We start from the raw sequence: 14597 nt of genomic DNA, 5'->3' as shown, positions 1-14597 counted from the left end.
TGTGGAAAATTTCTTGACTAGCTTATCGAGACGGACTGTGCTACAAAAAATTTCATGGACGTATATCTGCAGAAATGGTCTCCATTTATTCGAGAAGTGTGTTTGAGAGAGATCATGAAATAAATAAAGCAATAAATTGGACATAAATTCATCAAAATGAGTGATAATATGTAAAAAGGTAAATGTAAAGTTGTCCCTGTGCTCAACGAATTAAGCACTACGCCATGAAGGCTTATGGGGGGGGGTGGATATAATAAGTAACACGTCAATATACTAACATAATAATTTGTATTTATAGGGAAATTTATCTTTGTGGCAAGAAGTTAACAATGAAGAGAATTACTTCACGAATGACAGGTGAATAGAACTCTAGAGGGACAGCCAGAAAATTTAGTTAAGAACTTAATGTAAAAACCACATAAGATTATTCCTTCAGATCGCATTATGATATTCATGAGAGATAAAAGGTAAAGCTGTCCCTGTAACCGGCCGTGGAGGCCCATAGGGTTGTGAGACGCCGAGGCTCCCATATTTTCTAGACAATCGGCTCACAGATGGCGGTGAGGTTAGCCTTACGGGGCGGCTACCCTTTACTCCCCCGGACTATTCCTGGCACTCATTTCTATTAGAGACTGATTCGACCCCAGGAGCATAGTGCGGATTAGGTCAACTGAAATATTCAATTACATCGAGAATCGAACACACAACTTTCCTGCTTGTAGCACAGTACCTCAACTACGCTACCGCTACCTCATGTTAGTGATAAAAGAATGCTTAATTTTTATTTCCGTATGTGGTATTGATATTTGATATTTTTCTTTTTAATTTTTTTCCCCCCCAAAAAAATCCGGGGGGTGTCACATGTCTGGCATCCCCAGTCCTACCGGTGCCAATGGTTTCGTGGTCACAAAGAGAGGGACACTCGGTCATAGACACGCAATCTGAGCCACAGGGACGCCGTTCCTCGCAAAACTTTATGCAGATCAAGGAGTTGCGGTTTTGGTATCACGAAAAAAAAAATTAATTTGTTCCCGAATCAAATTGTTAACATATGATCATGATTGATTAATTATAGTCTTCCTGTGTGGCTGACACTAATGTTCTTTGCTAGAAGGCTCAGGGAGACAGCAATAGACGGGTCGATGGAGAATTGTTAGGGATGGTAACACATTCTCCCTTACTGAGGCTTTACTGTTAACCGGACTTCAGAATCTGTCCCAGAACTTAAGCTTCGATGTTGGAAAATAAGGCATTCTGCACGCAACAAATAGCTCATTTAACGCTGTGAATATCTTATCCATCACACATCTACTGTGGCCATGTAATACTAGATTTGTGAAGAGTACTCCTCCGAAACGTCGGCATGTGAGTCATAGTCTCCAAGCTAACCATGCTAATGAATTATGTAATTATCTGCCCTTCACAGAGTTCCGGTAGCTATATATTTGTGAAGGGTACCCATCGCTCCTCCGAAACATCGATATGTGAATTATAGTCTGTGAACAACCTGTGCTGATTAACACTGTAAATATCTTATCCGTCACACTTAATGTGGCCATCCAATTCTAGATTTTTAAGAGCGCCCTGAAGATAGGGACATCTGTCGTCCGAAACGTCGATATGTCGGCCATAGCCTCCAAGCCATCCATGCTAATGAATAATGTAGTTACCGTGTCCTTTACAAAGGTCCGGTGGCCATGTGATTCTTCACGAAGATTTACGCAGCGCTTCTCCGAAACATGTAAACCAATCATTACAGACTATACGGTGTCACGTTATATAATGTAGGATCCTTAACAACATATCCCTTCTCCTTTCATATATATGGACCCATTTCTGAAGAGTTTTATAATAGATCGCGTTATCGAATCTAACCTTTTCTTCTTCTTCTTCTTCTTCTTTTTGTTGAGTTCGCTCTTCAGGACGGAACTTGATATGATGACGCCTGTACTCGCCCGGGCTTTATTAGTGACGTCACCGATGGAAAAGCTCATGCGCTTGCGCGTCCGCGGTGATGTTGGGTTCCATGGCTGGGACAACTAGCTCAGTGCAAGGGACCCTGGCCCATGCAGACTCCGCTGCTCCTACAAGTTCTGCTACCATTTCAACTGGTTGTGCTTATTGGCTTCTTGTACTGTCTCTATATTAGAAGACTGTAGCCACAGTGTTTTCTAGTTTGTTGTTCTCCTGCCTGATCAACTTCTTCGCTCACATATATTGCTGTACGAAATGTGAACCTGAACGGAAATTTTGTTGTCTTTAATGTTGCGTCTTTATCTTGTCATCTCGCTGTGAAGAAAGGCAGATTACCTGGTCGCTTGAAAGGACGTTAAATTGTGCGAGTTTGCCCCTGTAAGTATTGTGACCCTGATACATGGTTTCTGTTTATCCTGTGATCTTGAAATGTTGACATTGCTATGTGCTCTTTCAGTTCTGCTCGAGTGGCCTTTGATGTTGAAGTACCATCAAAGGTACTTACTCACTATTTCAGTCTACACAGTGTGTTGATGTTGTGTATACATTCATACATTTATTTAAAATGAAATACACAAAAAATTAATTCTTTTTACGGAAATAAAAACACCGTACTCTGTTAACATCAGTTTAAGACGTATTTTTTACATGTATTTCCTAAAATACTTGATGAAGCCATATAAAAGGCCAGCGAAACAGCACAGGCGAGCGAGTTTACAGCCTGGATGAGGCGATTTTGCGGTCGGTACATTTTACAACACCCCTTTCATTGGGTTATTTTTAAATAAATATAATGTATTATATTCTTTTGTTCACAGAGTTATTATTTATATAATTTTTTTAAATTACAAGAAATACAAAAGAATTAACTGTGGTGCCAATGATACGTTTCGTCACAATTTCAGAAAATTTCGTTTGTTTTTAAGTGAACAGCGAGGGGTGGAAATATGTCAGGGGATAGAGTTCTGTTTTGCGCCAGCCCTTTCCATATGCGCCCCTGTAAAACGATCGTAACATAAACCTCAACCTTTTTTTGGTATGGTGTTAAAGCCGCTGGCCTTGCCTTTCATAATTAACGAGTCCGTTTGGAACATCAGTGGAGGTCAGTGGTCGAAACATTTGCTTGATACTGCCGTTTTGCTCTTCTTGTTGCCGTAATGAAATTTAAAATCCCGTGATGAAGCGATCGGATATGAAAACGAAAACATTTTCCATACTATATGAACTCCCGTTTTGTTTATACTTCCTCCTGAGCTTCAGAATTGCCCTTACTATGATCTCTGGCAAGTTCAAATTCAGAAATAACTTCAGAATCGATTAATCCTGCATACACTAAATAGGATCCCTTGGATGGGGGATCGGTCTGCCGCAAGCTGTACCTAAACGTGAGAACCAACACACACACACACACACAGATAAAACTCACAGAGCCGTGACTCGATTGGGATTCGAACACATGATCATCGTATCGGAGCAGTTGATAAAAATGGGTGCCTTAGACCTTACGGCCGCTGGTATTCGCTGAATATATATTTTGTGACCTTGATTTCTCCATGTACCGATCAGAGTGACCTCGCTGCATAGACCTGTTATTGCCTTCTAAAGTATCAACAGGGGATTGTGTTCCCATCCCAGTAGGTTCGTGGATATACGAGTATTTTGACACTCTTCTGTGTTTATGTTGTCCAGTGTAGGTAGAGGTCTTGCGGTGAGCCCATCCCCCCGTCCATGTAGTCCTACCAGTATCTATAAGCTTAAAGTTACTGGATCTATTTATGAACTACAACATCTCAAAAAGACTAACCCGTAAAGTCTGACTAGGAAGAAGAAGACATATTTGCTCGAATAGTTGTTGCAGTGTTGCGACATATTTCCGGCAGAATTTGTTCGAATAGTTGTTGCAGTGTTGCGACATATTTCCGGCAGAATCTGTTGAATAGTTTTTGCATGGTTGCAACATATTTCCGGCAGAATTTGTTCGAATAGTTGTTGCAGTGTTGCGACATATTTCCGGCAGAATCTGTTGAATAGTTTTTGCATGGTTGCAACATATTTCCGGCAGAATTTGTTCGAATAGCTGTTGCAGTGTTGCGACATATTTCCGGTAGAATGTGACGGTATTTATTTCTCTGTTTAATTCGTTGTTGTCGGTTTTACTTTATAAATAATAGTGTTTAAGAATCGAGAGATGTGGTGCCATTTAACAAAATAAAATTACGCATTTTAAGTTGTTTGTTACTAAATTGTGTCTGTATTGACGGTATGCCATTCCTTGATTTGGCAGTTCTATAGATGCATATTCGTGAGTGTTTAAGGAGATTTCTGGTGTGGTGATTTATCATAATTCGAAAATTGTTTCTGGTAGCCTTCTAATGACGACAAGAGGATCTCCATCACGTGAGGGAATTTTCCAAAATTGTTTCGCTACGTGAGTATTTCCAAATTTGTACATCCAACAATCAACAGCAATCGTTCGAACACACGCGAAGACTTAATTATTTGTAATCTCCATTATTTCAGCCTCGATATGTTTGTCAGTTATATTTAAAGTGTATTTATAAGTTTTCTGTTTGAAATAATCAGTTTTACGCTATTAATAAAACAGAACCATAAGTTAGCATTGACAAATTTAAAAATATATAGGCCATAACAGAGATAATTCCGGAGAATTGTTACACTATACGTGCTTTTGGTGACAGATTTAAATACGCATCTGTGTAAGCCCTTTGTGGTAAATGTGTTTCCATATTGGGTACATTCGGAAGAAGACAGCATTTGGTGGTGTGAAATTTAATAGGCTGTAACAATAAAGAGCGCTCTATTCTGCGATATGGTGCCGTGTGACCTGGTAGAAGTTTACCTACAGTTCGCAGGAACATACTGACTCCATCTTCAGGTTGATGAGTAAGCCTCGTCTAATCGAGATTATATTCTGTAATTTCCCCGGTAGAGAGTGAGTAAAACCACTAAAACCGTCGGGATAATCAATGTCCCTGTAGAAATTCGAATCATCACCTCCTAAACACATTTCTAAAGCGTTATCACAACGTCAACCTGCCCTCTTTTTCTTTATTTTAAGGGTCAAAATTATACCGAGTATTAAGCAGATGGTCTGAACGGTGTTGACGTCATAACGTGTATGCATGAATTTATAAAGAAATTCTATAGGATTCTATATCCGAAATTTTGGGGGGAAAAACCGTAATGATAATGTAAATATGCGAAAATGCTCACTGACCTTGAACTGCCTTTTTTAATTCGCTTTGTGGGGGGGGGGCGGAGTCCAACTGGGTCCACTTGGCATGGCGGCAACTGATTGGCCTATTGTACCTGCCCCGGGTGAATATGATGATGGAGAATTTGGTGGAATGAATATTGGCAGGGGAAACCGAAGTACTCGGAGAAAACCCGCCCCAGCGCCACCTTGTCCACCACAAATCCCACTTGACCAGACCCGGGACCGAACCCGGGCCGCCGCTGTGGGAATCCAGCGACTACCCGCTTGAGCTATGGTGCGGCCCTAAGTGCCTCGTTCCTCCTTACATTCTACAAAGAACGCCCTTCATCAGGTCTTTCAATGTCCACACGCAACTAATGAATATTTTACAAATGAAGTTACTTCTTAAATATTTAATATTCTTCGAAGTTCATAACTAGTCTTTGTGAACATGATTTATTTCATTCAATCAATACTTTGTTCGCTTATTTACTCCTCACTTCTTCAAATGAATTATTTTTATCATGTTCCTTATAAGAGCGTTTTATCAACAGAAAATATCCCCAATTTCCATTCAACTAGAGAAGAGGTAGCCATTACAGTGACTAGGGTACGGCCTGTATTTCCGATAGGGGCAAGAGGAACTGGTTTTGGGGCCCACCCGACCTCGTATAGAATCGGTACCTGGGTTCCTATCCCTCGAGGTAAATTATTCTCGGCGGGAAGCTGACCACTCACCTCCATCAAAACAGAACTCACAAATGCGTCACCTGCACTCCCTCATACGTCTTCATAACCTTAATTAAGTTCAGGGAGAACTTCATCTTTACCTTGACATTTTACTACTTGTTTATTTATACATATTGACGTCATGGAAGTACATGTTCCTTGTCCTCCTATTAAAATGCCTGTTTGCACTAAGGTGCCTTGAGAGGTTTCCTAATCTTGTATACAGTTTAGTTACATGGCTGCATACATAGCAATTGGCTAATGAAATATTTAAAATTTAATTATTTAACCACTAACTGACTCCATGGAGATGAGCTCCTCTTGAGAAACCGCCAGTTGCGTAGCTACTCAACAATCGTTCAAAATATTACGAAACCCCAGGGTTTATTGCCATGTACACAAGAGTCCTTCTACTGGTCCATATCCTAAGCCAGATCAACCCAGTCCATACCAACACATCCTATCTAAGATCAATTTTAATATTATCCACCCACCTACATTTTTGTTTTCCTTGTGGTCTCTTTCCTTCTGGCTTCTCACCAGTATCCTATAAGTATTCCTCTACTACACAATTCGTGCTAGATGCCCAGTCCAGCTCATCCTCCTTGACTTGATCATTTTTATTATATTTGGCGAAGAGTACAGGTACATAATTTTTTAAATTTTAATTGACTGAGAGAAGGAAATATACAAATATTAATAATGAAACATTTTAAAAATTATTTTTCTAACGTGAATGTTATAAAAAGGATCAGAAAAGAAAAATCTTAAAGGGCTCAAATATAAATTTGGAAACAAGAGTGTTTGCACCTCCCCCTCCTTGCAAAACTAACTGCCCCCCTCTCCCTTGAAAAAATAGTCCTGCTAGCGCCCATACTGTGTAGTTCTAGAAGGTTCTATAAATCACCACATTTAACACGCAGCGTTTAAACAACTTCTAACAGATCTATCGTTGTTATCCCTTAAGCTTAATCAATAAATAAATTTTTCTCTCAATTCTTTTCTAAATCTGAACACACAAAAATAAAATAAAATTTCATAACTTTATTGTATAGCTTGGCTCTGTTTAAGAGAAATATGTGTAGCTGACCAGTTCAGTAACCCCTGAAATACATTCGTGAAATTGCCCTTGGAAGGCAATTACCCCCCGGTTAAGAATCACTGGCCTAGATACTAACTAGCAGTGTTATAGCGAACAATGACCATCACCAAATATGGCGGCAGAATTAGCGTGTCATTTCACAGTGATATATTAATCGGACATTTTGATGCAAAAGCGATGGACATAGTGGACATAGCTTGGAGCTGGTTTGGGGGAAATTTTTCCATCTTCCTATTGCGGTACTAACGTTACTACGCCTGATATAATGTTGGCTTTAACGTTCGGTGCTGTTATAATTGATGGCGTTTAATGATTCACTTGTGATAACAATGCTTCATGAAGGGTTATTATATAACAATGCGGGTTTGTGACGCAGTAACGTTACAAATGATCAAGAGAATTGCGATATATCGATACTGAGCCCCGTTTCGTTATTAATGTAACCTATTATTACTATTAATACTAGTATCACACATGTTCAAAATTCAAATTTCAATTATTGATCATAAGGCAGGCGACAAGATGAGTTTTCTGTCTGCTTCTATAGTTTTCCTGCTTGGTTTTGGTATTCTAACCCGAAGATAGAGGGGACAGATACCTCCGAAACGTGGGGCTATGACTTAACAGCACTGCATTACACTGCAGAACACTGTAATGTCATTGTGAGAACCTCAAAAACAATTTGTTTCTGTATGTTCAACAAGGTTCATAAAAACAAAACTAACCTCAACAAGCCTTGTATTTGAGATTGTTACCGTGGTGATTATGAAGAGTATAAATTTCTGCTTGTTGCCTTCACGGTAGTTTCGTCCCAATCGGCTTCCTCTTCAACTCTGAAGATAGAGATGACATGTTCCTCCGAGACGCCGTTGACTTTCACCGGACTACACAGCGCTATATCCTAAATAATAGAATTCTTCATAACTACAGCTGTGAGCACTTCACACCCCACACTGTTCACTGTTCAGTAAGAATTCAAAGACAAACTACAAGCTGCGGTGTGTTGCAATGGAGTCTGGTGACTCTCTAATGATGACTTAACGATATGCGTCATCATTTAATGATGATGATGCACCCTCAAAGATATTTTAGGCACAGTTTAGACAAAGAGCATAGTTACATAAACAAGAACGAGTCAATGGAGCGAGTGTATGAGCTTGTACGGCAAATTTTCGCATGATAATATTGGAGCCTATAGCAAATATTTTGATGAAATATTAAAAAGAAACGTGGCAAGATAATGTATTAAACATTGTAAACGCATCAAAGAATTGTCTTAAAAATTTTCTGGAAGTATTGTTTATGTGTCTGACTTTCCTCAGCTCAAATGCTCCGAAAACAAACTCAACAAAATCTTGAATGCGAGTTACGATATAAATTGTATACACCTTTTTATTACTAACGTGAAAGTAATTAAATTATTGGTAATATATAGATTTCTTCCTCTTGTACGTTTTATATTCATCTTATTCAGGTTGCATTTCTTTTATTAAAATCTTGAGATCATAGAGTGCGATCACATCTATGCAAATTTTTTTTAATATTGTACAAGCTTCAACAGATATATTATCATGGAAGGGGGGGATTTACCTGCAGCCAATCTCAATTCTGCACACAATGGACCTCATTATTCGACTTCAAAACCAGGGTGGTTAATTTGCATTCAAGTCCTGACAGGGCACAAGTTTTTCTTTCGTCGCTCCATTCGCAACGCTTCTCAGGTGCACCCGATCTCCTGTACTCAGGCCTGAAGCTCATTGCTGCCATCTAGTGACGAAGGTTAAGAAAGATTGGAGCCGTGCCTCCACATGAAAACTAAGGAGCATGGTAGGGTGTAGTACCAGTCACGATTTACCTTTAAGGGGACCAATGCGAACAACACTCGCCCTGTAGCGATGCGGGCATGTGCTCCGGATAGAGGGGGGTGTAAGATCGGTATCTTCCTCCACCCCTCGCGATTTTTTGGGAGAAACCCAAATTTGAGAGAATAAGAAAATATACCAAAAATTATAAGGAGTAGGGATGGCGTAGTCAGTATAGCAGTACAGCGCACGCAGTCACAGGAGCAAGACACAACACAGAGCACAATACAAGAGTGTTCCCACAGAGGAGGATTGGCGTGATTCGCGTTTTTGAGATACGACGTAAGGATGACGAATCCCGAAAGGTTTTAACATTTAGAATGTATTGTTATACATGACGAATACACATTTTAGTCATTTTAGAATGAAGACGTCATGGCATGCAGTGCAGTAGTTTGACGTGCATAGAGACACACCTGAAGATGGCACATTAGTGCTGAAACATGTAGGGTAAAAGTGAAGAGTAAGGTGAAATTGTGTGCACTGTAAGACGGTTAGCATGAATACACATCATGGAGAGTATAGCGACTGACAACGAACTGGACGACAGAGGAGTCGGAGTTCAAGTACCGGTAACATCAAGAATTGTCTCTTCTCCACGACGTCCAGATCGGCTGTGGGGTGCATGCAGCTTCATATCCAATGGGTACCGGGGGGGGGGCTCTTTACCCGGGGTTAAACCGGCCGAAGCGTGATGCTGTCCACTCACAACTAGTATCGAGATCAAGAAAATGTGGATCTATACATCCACTACCCCATACGTCTTCTTGGTAAAGATAAAAAAACTGTCCCTTTGCTTAACTAACTAAGCACTACGCCATGAATGCGTAAGGGGGAGTGGATGTATGGATCCAGATTTTCTTGACCTCGGCACTAGCTGGAGGTGAGTGGTTACCTTCACGCCGCGGCCGCTTTACCCCCGGGGAAAGAACCCCCGGTACCCATTGGATAGGAGGATGTATGGACCCTAGAGCCGATCTGAAAATTCTTCACCCTACCGGGACTCGAACTCCGACCCCTCAGTCGTGCTGCCCGTAGCCAGTCGCTATACCGACTGAGCTATCCCGGCTCCTTACGTCTTCATGGTGTAGTGATTAAATCTTAATTGTTCTTTTATCTTGAATACTCCAGGGCGACAGAAAATAGTTTTAACGGCTTAATAGTAAGCAAATTTTTCTGTCTGCTCTCCTTTGGGGAAAAATACTGACTGGGTTCGGGGCTATGGGAACAGAAATTTCCCGCGTAGGTGTAAGATGAAATTATTGTACCGTCATATTCTGGCTGTTCCACTGTTATTGATGATAACAGCTGTTTAAGCAGGACAAGTTCAGATTTTGCAACATATAACCTAGCTCGTAACGAAAATAATAATAACCCGGAAATTACCCTCTTCTTGAATGTAACAACGTTCAGTATGGCAGAGAGGTACAAAAGATTTCGCAGTTTTCTACCCTGAGGAAGCCTACATCAAGTTGTTTAGAACGATGTACCTTACACAAAGTACACGGCGTCACATTCTAGAAGACATTAATCTTATATTCATTAGTGTTTATGATTTATTTCATGTCTGATATTATTCCTTAATTGCACACAATTATCCGAGCTGATTTTGGTATTTTCCAATTTAAATTTCTTATACAGTCGCGTTTCTTCTAAATGCAACATGCCACAGTTCCGTCGTATCTTGAAAGGAACATGGCAGTGCTTCGCTGTTTGTTGTTCCGCCACGTTGCCTGCTAAATACCAGACAAAGGATCTGCAAATTGCTGACCAGTGATCACTTAGCTATGGGACAAGTATAGAAAGACTTCGGTTCCAACTGAATAATCATACCAATAATTACTGGTTTACAACGAAGGAGAAACAATTTTATACGACGCTTCCTCTTCATAGTTTCGAAGCCAAACATTGGGCTACCGCCAGTATTTTCTTATCGCAGGATACTGGAACAGGTCATAATAGCATTCAACGGAACATTCATTCGCCCAACATTTTTATTCTGTCTCGAAAAGAACCACATCGCCTTCTAGGGAAGTGCCGGGATAGCTCAGCCGGTATAGCGACTGGCTACGGGCTGGGCTACCGAGATGTCGGAGTTCGAGGGTCAAGAATTTTCACTTCTTCATGTCATCCATACCTGCTCTGGGGTCCACCCAACCTCCTATCCACTGAGTATCGGGGGCTCTATCCCCGGTAACAGAGAGGCCGGGGCGAGATTCTGAACATTCAACTCCAACTAGTACCGAGGTCAAGATCATAACTCAATCAATACGAAGACACACACACATCCAGCATTACAACGCACGCAGCCATAAAAGGACACTTCACAAGACACAGTACACACAAAATATAGGAAGAACGACTCCCATAGTGGAAGAATGATATAATACACGAGTTTGAATTAAGACGTACAAGATAATAAATCTTGTCAAATTTTAATATATATAAATTTTATTATAGTAAATGAAGAATATACATTTCAAATAATTTTATAAACGACACATGATGGCGAGCAGTGCAATAGTTTAACGTAAATAACACACCTGAGGATGGCACAGTGATGCCGAAACATGTAGTGAAGTGACATGTGAGACTGAGTGCACTAGAAGACGGCCAATACATACACATCATGGACGAGGTCAAGAAATATGAATCTATACATGCACTCCCACACTCTTCTTCATGGCGTGATGCTTAATTAGTTAAGCACAAGAATTTTACTTTTATCTTATTAATGCTAGATACATAAATACTTTAATAATTAATAATTGAGAGTATAACTTAGAAAATACATGTTTAAGAAACAGAAACTTTGTTCCAAATACAAGTACTCATATATCCCTGCAAACAAACATTAATGCCTGAAGCGAAACCAGAATAAGGAATTTTTAACCAGAGGAGAAGATATCGGACATCAAAGTCTTTATTACACCGAGCAGTAACTCTAAGAACATCGATATCCAAAACTAAGGATAGAATTCAGATTTTCGGTAAACTCGAGTAAGGAAGAGTGTGCCGAGGTGATACCTGCTCTTATGCAAAGTGTGCACTTTTAATTTGGTCTATCGGAAGAGCATAACTGTCGCGGATTTTAAGAGGGTCACAAATTTCTGCTGAGTGCGTTTCAACAATAGATGCAATAGATTTCCAAATAATAATACGAGAACGGAAGCTTTTCATGGACAATTCAAAAGCATTTTTAAGAATGTTATATTTTATCGTCCTGTTGCACTGAGTCATATTCATAATGTGTATGTATTAACAGTCTTCAAGTGCATACAATCCCATCTACCACTCCTACACTACATGTTTCGGCAGCATGCTGCCATCTTCAGGTGTATCGATCCGTCAACCATTTCACTGCTTGCCTTTATATGTCCATTTACAAATAATATTAAATTTGTATACGTCCTTATATAATAATAAAGTTTATGTACTTAAAACTTGTTGAAACTTATTATCTCATACGTCATATTTTTAAAATTCGTGTGTATTATTGATCATCCACACGGGGGTCGTTCTTCTTATGTTTCTAATGTTGTGTGTGTATTGTGTCTTATGGTGTGTTCTACTCTTGTGGCTGCATGCCTTGTATCGTTGGATTTTTAAGAAATCTATGGTAAGCATTTCAGCGAGGAAGTGTAAAAAACGCCCATTTTGTGAGCAGGGCACATCTTGAGGGAGGCAAGTAGGGAAGCTATTACGTTTTACGTCCTAGGGACAATATGATCTGTTGGCCTGCTTATACGACTTTCTCTGCTACCCTGAAGATAGAAGAAATGCGTTAATCCGAAACGTCAGTAAACTTTCATCAGGCTATACGGTGTACACGTTCCAGAAACTAATACTCTTCATAGTTTTAGCCACTAGAACCTGCAATCTGTATTTAGAGAGAAGTTTAGAAAATATGGATTTAATTACGATGCAAAATGTTTCATCACAAGCAAGTAAATAGTGCATATAGGAGAACGAACTCTTAGGCGCATGCATAAGCGGCATTGTGTTCAGAAGTGACTTTTACAGGAGATGCTTACGGTTTGTATTGCTTTACGTTTCGGTGAGTTTGAGATGAACACGAAACAGAAATGCGTGGTATGGTGCTGGATTGTGGCACTGAATAGAGAAAAGTTGTGGGGGCGTAGGATCCACTGTCGCTGTTGTAAGTAAGAGAGATAAATGGCTTAATTTTCTTGGTGTTGCAAAACCGTCGTTCTAACGTTGCAAACTAAGCAGGAGGAGGGAAAAAATTACTGTGCACTGCGCACGTTGCGTTCATCCGCGGCCGCCCTTCGACTAACAGTTTATTGATTTCATTCGATCTTTGCTCTTCCTTATTTTATAATTTTCTTTGGGTTGTTGTGTACGCACGAAAATAAATAAAAATTCCACTAAATAACTATTATTATTATTATTATTATTATTTTTATTGTATGGGGCACGTGGTAGCGTAGTTGGTTGAGGCACTATGCTACAAGCCGGAAGGTCGCGGGTTCAAATCCCGATGAGGTCACTGGATTTTTTTAATTTACCTAATTCTTCAAGCCGCACTATGGCCCTGGGGTCGACTCAGCCTCTAACAGAAATGAGTACGAGGAACCTCAACATCTGACAAACCTATGGGCCTCCATGGCCTGTTACAGGGATAGCTTTACTTTTTACTTTACCATTTTTGTATATCGATATATTTTAAACTTTTATTGTTATTATATTTTATAGTAACCACAGTCCTTCCAAATATTAAAATAATAGTCATATTCATCGTAAAAGGAACACAAAGCAACACTAGATAACACAACTAAGAAAGGTGCACACACAATGGGACACGAAAACAGACGCAATATTTAAGATAGGAAGAAAACATTCCATAAAATCATTCTACAACATCTGAATTCAAGAAAATTTATAATAACATCGACGTGCCTTAATGAATATAATTTGACCAAGTGCACAGTTCAGTAGACTCCTTTAGAGATGTGTGCGGCTGAAACATGTAGCGTAGACACCAAGTGCACAGTTCAGTAGACTCCTTTAGAGATGTGTGCGGCTGAAACATGTAGCGTAGACACCAAGTGCACAGTTCAGTAGACTCCTTTAGAGATGTGGTGCCTGAAGATGGTCCTATGAGGCTGAAACGTGTAGCGTAGACACCAAGTGCACAGTTCAGTAGACTCCTTTAGAGATGTGGTGCCTGAAGATGGCCCTATGAGGCTGAAACGTGTAGCGTAGACACCAAGTGCACAGTTCTACAGACTCCTTTAAGAGATGTGTTGCCTGAAGATGGCCCTATGCGGCTGAAACGTGTAGCGTAGACACCAAGTGCACAGTTCAGTAGACTCCTTTAAGAGATGTGTTGCCTGAAGATGGCCCTATGCGGCTGAAACGTGTAGCGTAGACACCAACTGCACAGTTCAGTATACTCCTTTAAGAGATGTGGTGCCTGAAGATGGCCCTATGCGGCTGAAACGTGTAGCACAAACACTGAATGTACATGTATTTTAAAAATTTTAATGACATTTTAAATATGTAACGAACAATTAGTAAATTAATGTTGTTAAACTAATGTTGTAGCATTGTAGACGCAAGAAAAGACTACAAGTGATACCTCAATGCAACAGGATCCCGAAATATAATAATATATTATACTTTTCTCGCTTCATAATGAAAAGTCCGAAGTCAACGGAATTATTATTATTATTATTATTATTATTATTAT

The 14597-nt window shown here is 39.9% G+C and overlaps 1 protein-coding gene across 1 annotated transcript in view; it reads left to right on the top strand.

Moving 5' to 3' along the window:
- Positions 1 to 2002: 2002 nt before the first annotated feature.
- The window catches only part of LOC111866868 (G-protein coupled receptor 52), a 101350-nt gene continuing 88755 nt past the window's right edge, over positions 2003 to 14597 (top strand). Inside the window, exon 1 of the mRNA XM_023856207.2 lies at positions 2003 to 2352. The gene's annotated coding sequence lies outside the window, so the exon portion shown is untranslated. The remainder of the gene's footprint in view (positions 2353 to 14597) is intronic.

The sequence above is a fragment of the Cryptotermes secundus genome, unplaced genomic scaffold (genome assembly GCF_002891405.2).
Source record: "Cryptotermes secundus unplaced genomic scaffold, Csec_1.0 scaffold42, whole genome shotgun sequence".
In the NCBI taxonomy this organism is placed as follows: Eukaryota; Metazoa; Arthropoda; class Insecta; order Blattodea; family Kalotermitidae; genus Cryptotermes; species Cryptotermes secundus.
The sequence above is the reverse complement of the archived record's forward strand: the minus strand, read 5'-3'. Positions and strand labels throughout refer to the sequence as shown.